Raw genomic sequence first — 6,199 nt, forward strand, 5'->3', positions numbered from 1 at the left:
TTCAGAGGTAGAAGCACTACCCTTAGCATTCCCCTGACAGTTTGACTCAGATTGTCATTTATGCATAATGAAACCTGAGCAGAAACAGTGTGTTTCGTGACAAAGACATGCTAGAGAATCACAGTTGATGTCTGCAGGTGTTCTATACTCTCAGTAACTACGCAATTTTAAAAAGAAAAAAAAAAAAGGCATTCAAATAGATGAAACAGCCACAAGCATTTACATGCGTAAAAAAACCCCTAATATGCACTAACAGTATAAACCATCAGCCACAATAACATATTGCAGAGGGTCCGATTCTGTGGTCCTTATCCAGCACAGATGACTTTCACTGTCAATATTTTTTATTCCTGGTCACAGTGAATGTACGTTTCCTAGTGGAAGGCCACTTCTTTCCTCATGGAGGTCTGCCTCATCACGTTGAATGGTTAATGCCAGTTTAGGTGACATGAATTAACAAAAAAGAATATCAGTTTGTGTATTTGATTTCTGCATGAGCCACCCCTGAGGATTCAGAAACTTGAACATGGATCAGAGGAGGCAGATGTTTTATCTGAATATTGAACAGTTAAGAGCTGTGCTATCACTAGCCATTTCTGCTCTGAGTCCTCACCTCCATTTTCAAATCACTTAAGTAGCAGTTTAATTTCTTAGAAAAAGAAATTCCAGTTACTGCAGAACTCTGAATGATACTGAATCAATGCCAAGTGCTCAAGTTCTTTTTCATACATCAGCATGACAATCAAAATAAACGAAAATTTCCTTCTTGTGATCTCACCAAATCCTGATCTTGTTTGTGGGCTACAATACTCAATTTTGTGATTTTATTGTTGAGTTTTAAATCTTTCCTATAGACAATATCGCATAAGCACTCCCCAAAGACTACAGAAAACTTGACAATCAATAATCTGCTGGAGTACTGGGGTACTTCTTATCCTGCTGACCAATATTGCGTTACTATTGCCTTCCATTTATGTTTGCTTATTTTGTTTCTCTGTATCTGTAAAGACAGACATAGAGTTATGCGAAACCAAATGCTATTTTTCCATCATGGCAACTTACTGCCTCAAGTTGCCACCTTAGAGAGAGAAATTGGGTGTAAATAATGCCACTTAATGTACCAAATAACATTTATATGCCATAAAATCCTCCCTTCAGATACTAACTGCCTACTCTCTTTTATAGGCTAACACTTAGCAATTAAGCCACTGAACATCTGGGCTTCCAATCGCTCAGTAATCATTTAAATCAAAAAGAAGATCCACTGAATGCCTCTATGGGTCATACTGTGGAAGATAAGCCCAAAGCAAAATATCTGTGGCACATACAGAAGGCACATTCTGAAAACAGCTGATGCCTCTTATTCAAAATTTACTAAAGCGGTGTAGGAAGCTGAGCATCCTGATGACTTATGTGGATAAATATCTTAGTGAGATGCAAAGGTTTGCACATCTTTATTACAATAAAGCAACACCTGGTGCCCTTTTGTTACCATCTGCATGTTCAAAATAATTTGGTCAGCATTATTGGCTTGGAAGATAGCCAGAGAGTCAAATTATTCACTAAATGGTGTGTATTAACTGTGGAATTACAAGCAGGTTTTTGAAGTATGCTAACAACAAAACTTTACCACATGTTGCCCTAGCTGACAGTTTAACAGCAGCAGGAATTGAAGGCCTCCATTCCTCTATGGAGCTTACTTAATAACTGCTCCTCTTGTACCTTGCCTACTTGAATTTCACATAGGAGGAAGAGGACGTGGTAGTTAACACTTGTACCTTAAAACTGTATCATCTGTTTGTAAGGCATGTTTATCCCAGGAAGATCTGCATGTCTACAGTTACGATTCCCAGTCACTTCAGAAAGAAAAAAAAAAAAAATATATATATATATATAAATAATTGTACTAATTGTGAAAGTCATTCTTATAAACGTATTTCAGTCACTTGTTTATTCAGGCATTGCTCTTAATCTGGCTGCTTAGTACCTGGAATTCCACCTATTTGGACTGGACAGAATTTAAGCATTTCTGTTCTTCAGCAACTGTCACTGTCAGAAGTTGTGAGCATTTGAGCATTCAGAGATGCAAGTTCAGAAACCACCATCCATGGGTGGTGGTACCATTCTGCACCTCTACCTTACAGCTGCTGTTTCATTAAATGCATCATTCAGCAATTTACCAGATTTTCATGGAAACCAAATGCAAAATGGTAGAAAGAATCCATGAAACGTCATTAGAAACAAAACACTTCATTGGATCTATAAATATTTTATCAATTAGACTAAGGAAAAACCAGGAATCATGCAGAGGTGGGGTGTCCAGTCTGGGATCTGGCACCTGGCTCACCCTGGTTGTATTCTTGCTTTCTCCCCTACAGGTAAATTAAGTAGCTATGGAGCAACTATAACTCTTTTGCAATACAGCAATGGTCAAGCCAATTTATAGATATCACAGTATCTGTAAAATTGACTTACCTTTTCTTTTCTAAACACTATTTTTCATGAATTACTGCCCCATCTGCTTCAAAATGCATTGACCTGAAACACGGAATACAAGTTAGTAGCCTAGAAGCAATGTTTCATGTTCGTATGAAAAACAGTGTAGTGAGGTTATTTTAGAGTACAGGAAATCAAAAAATTGCAATTTGGGTTTCCTTCAAGTGCTCTTCTAGCAATCATTTCATAATAAGAGGTGCATTTTCATATTCAAAATCTAGTCCTGTAGTCCAAAACTTAGTGCTGGCTTATCCCCTGAAGTATTTGAGCATAAAAGAGATCTAATATGAAAACTGGCCTCTGTGAATAAAACATAGCCAAGACTAGATTTTTGGGGGGAATTGCTGAGAATCCTTCTGAAAAGGAAAGACTGTTGCAATATCTGCTTTTCATAACATGATGTAATTCTAGAAATTTTATGGAATCAAAAATTAGCTCATAGTGAACGTTTCCCCTAACTCTGAGCCTTCCTTTGTTAATGCAAAAAAAGGCCATTTACAATAAATGTAAATAGTAACAGAAGAAGACATAACAACAGACTCCTTGGATATCCTGGGGATAGTTTGCTTACACAGAATTATTTTAATACTCTAACAGGAAGCGAGAATGGAAGAAAGAAAAAGAGAAATGCTTCTTTATTGTTAAAGCATGGCTCCACTGCCCAGATGGAGGATGTAATTGAGCAAATCCACAGTTAGCATCATTGTAAGTGGGCTTATTTATACCAGCTGAGGATTGGTACAATAAATAATACATATAACAGATTTGGATACTGTTGGACTATTCAAATTTCATTGAACTTTTTTTTCCCCTTTAGATTTCTAAAAAATACAGAGTGGAAACAAAAGAGCCATAGTGTTTGTTGCCATGATGTTCTGCATTGGATACTTGTCTCTCTTCCAGCAGCTCCACAGGAACTATATGAAAAAATGCTCAAATCTCTGATCTTCCTTGTTCATTTTCATCAGAACAGACAATGTTGGGAAAATTTGCCAAAGACAGAGTTAGCATTTCCTCTTTTTTGTTGTTTTGTTTTGTTTTACCCTTTGAAACAAGGGGCAGTCTCAGGCAGTATTCCCTGTCCAACACTGTTAAATCACACTGCTAAATACAGTTTGTGTGAGTTTCCAGCATTGCACTGATCCTGCTGTGCACAGTGCCCACAGGCACTGGCTGTGCTTGGAAATTAAATTCTCTAAACCAGATTAAGGTAAATTTACAAACTGGAATTCACACAACATCAAAGCAGATAATTTAGACAACACCAGTCTCTAAACAATTATAAGCCCTAATGTGACACATGTACACTGAGGAAGAATTCTCAAACTTAAACAGCTTCAAAATTGCTCAGAGAACATTGTGAGATGTACAAGTAACATTCAGTAGGTGTAATGTGGTCACCTAGGTATAGAACACTGCCCATATGGACACACTTGATGTTAAGGGCGAAGTCTGGACTTTAGCTTTAGATTAGCAAAAAAACCCTAAGTGAGATCTACACTGAAACTGGAAAGGATGCCTTAGAATTCCATTTCAAAATCTTCAACACCACCCCCTACTCCCCTCCCCGCCCCTTAATTTGTCCCATAGCAGTTTTCTATTTACATCACTAATACTGTTCAAGACATTTAAAGGTTTTTGGGGTTTGGATGTTTGGGATTTTTTTTAATTGGCCATGTTCTGTTTTACTTTGTTTTAATTACCTTTGGAAAATCAATGTGATTTTATGTTTCCATACAAACAACAGTAAAATTTGCTGCTATTTCCCCCTCCCTATGCCCTCCCACACGGTCACAGACATCTGAAGGTTAACTTCACCAAATTTTGTCACTTAGTTTATTAACAGCTCTGGCATGACAGAATTTAAAGCTTGAGTGATTCACTGATGTTTAACACTACCAGAACCAGTCCTGCGTAATAGTAGGGAGCACTTTTTTTTCCCATAACAATGACCATGACAGCAGCCTGTAAGATGAAGATGAACTGAGAATACGAATGAAGACTTTCAAAAGTATTTGTTATATGAAAAAGTCTTTGTGTCTTGAAAGCATACAGTATGCCAAATGACATAGCAAGCTTTTCTCAAACCTGACTGTACCTCTTACTGGCTTCCACCTTAATCTCAAAAACAAATTGACATTTTCATGCTAAAATTGCACCCGATATTCTAAGCACTACTAGCATTCACTGCTATCAGTAGGGCTTCTGGCTTCCAGAAGGATTACTTACGGAGATCTTGATAAATCTGGCCCAGGAATCGTAAGATACCTATTTACTCATGAATGTAAAGATAATACTGTAGTCAGTTTCATAGGTTTACCTGTGTGAGCAGAAGATAAAGACGTATTTACAGGATTAAAATCCATAAGCACCTACCACCTACTTGCAAACAGTAAAACCATAGTGGTTTTCTTCTAGTTTAAAATGATAATACAATTAATAAACATATGAGTTACATTATAGAACAATGAATCTCTGGTGTCACACTAATTAAAAAGCTAGTATTACATTACTTCCTCAAGGGCTCATTTTATAATTTTTAGGATTATAGCACATTGATTAATTTATACAAGTTTTTAATCCCCTAGTATTTAATGAAGTCTAGGAACTTAGGAACGTGTGTATAATTTAGATTTGTATAATTTTATTACATAGGAGAAAAGTTAAACTGGTCATGTACTACTTCAAGAAGGAAAGTGTCTGAGAACACCAGTTCAACCATCAGCCTATTAACCATTTGCAATGAAAACATATGAGTCTAAATTAATTCTAGGGTTATTAGATTATTTTCCAGCTTTGTAAGGACTCCAACAAGCATTGCTTGTCTTATGTGCTTGTCAACTGCCTTTTAATTAGCTACTGTGTAACAACTGAGCACAGTGGGAAACTAATATCTGTTCAAGTTATCTTCCATAGTATTTAGAGCGCCTTGAAAATGACATTGTCATTATCCTGTACAGCCCTCAGACTTACCCATTCTGGCACATCAAGTTAAAATAGCATGCTGCAAACACAGGTTCACAAATGCATTGCAACTAAATGCAATAGGAACTAGCAAAATAAATTGTTGAAGACAAAATATTCTCAAAGATAAAATGCTGAATTATGTTTTAGACTGTCTGGTTCGTTTTTACAGCCTTAAAAATGCAGTTGGATCACCCAGTTGTCAAACTGTTAGACCCACCCACAAATCATAGGCTCACATGGAAGGAATTAATTTTAAATCTTCTGTATACAGTGTAAAAATTCTCAAAATCTGCATAAGACTGAACCTAAAACCACCTTATATATACTTCATGGCGAGATACAAAACAAACAAACATACCAAATCCAACTTCTAGGCACTGAATCTTGAAGTCGTATTTACCCAAACCTTACAGTAGGGCAGAGACAGATCCAGCTCTGGGTGTTAATCAAGAGAAACAGAGCATTTCTGGATGCTTGGAGTATATTTTCTGGTCAAGTGATGGCTGTAGAGGAACATCAGAGAATCTCCAGCTCTCTACAAAGGAAGGAGACATTATCTAAATCACTGAAGTAAGAATATTAGGGGGGTAGGTGCACCATTCTATTTATAATGGCACTGCTAGACTCTGAAACCTTTTCACTTGGGATGCTCAATGTTGTGAGAAAAGAGAGGAGAGGAAAAAAAAGAAAGGAAAAAAGGAGCAAACTTGCACAGTTACAAGTTGAGCCTGCCCAG

General features: G+C 36.9%; 1 long non-coding RNA gene across 1 annotated transcript; it reads right to left on the reverse strand.

Moving 5' to 3' along the window:
• Window positions 1-2,479: 2,479 nt before the first annotated feature.
• Window positions 2,480-5,947, reverse strand: LOC115600942. Its single transcript, XR_003989198.1, has 3 exons — window positions 5,822-5,947; window positions 4,726-4,816; window positions 2,480-2,538 (listed from the first exon to the last, which is right to left on the reverse strand). It is a non-coding gene; the product is annotated as an uncharacterized LOC115600942 (long non-coding RNA).
• Between the last annotated feature and the right edge of the window lie 252 nt (window positions 5,948-6,199).

This window comes from Strigops habroptila, chromosome Z (assembly GCF_004027225.2).
Source record: "Strigops habroptila isolate Jane chromosome Z, bStrHab1.2.pri, whole genome shotgun sequence".
In the NCBI taxonomy this organism is placed as follows: Eukaryota; Metazoa; Chordata; class Aves; order Psittaciformes; family Psittacidae; genus Strigops; species Strigops habroptila.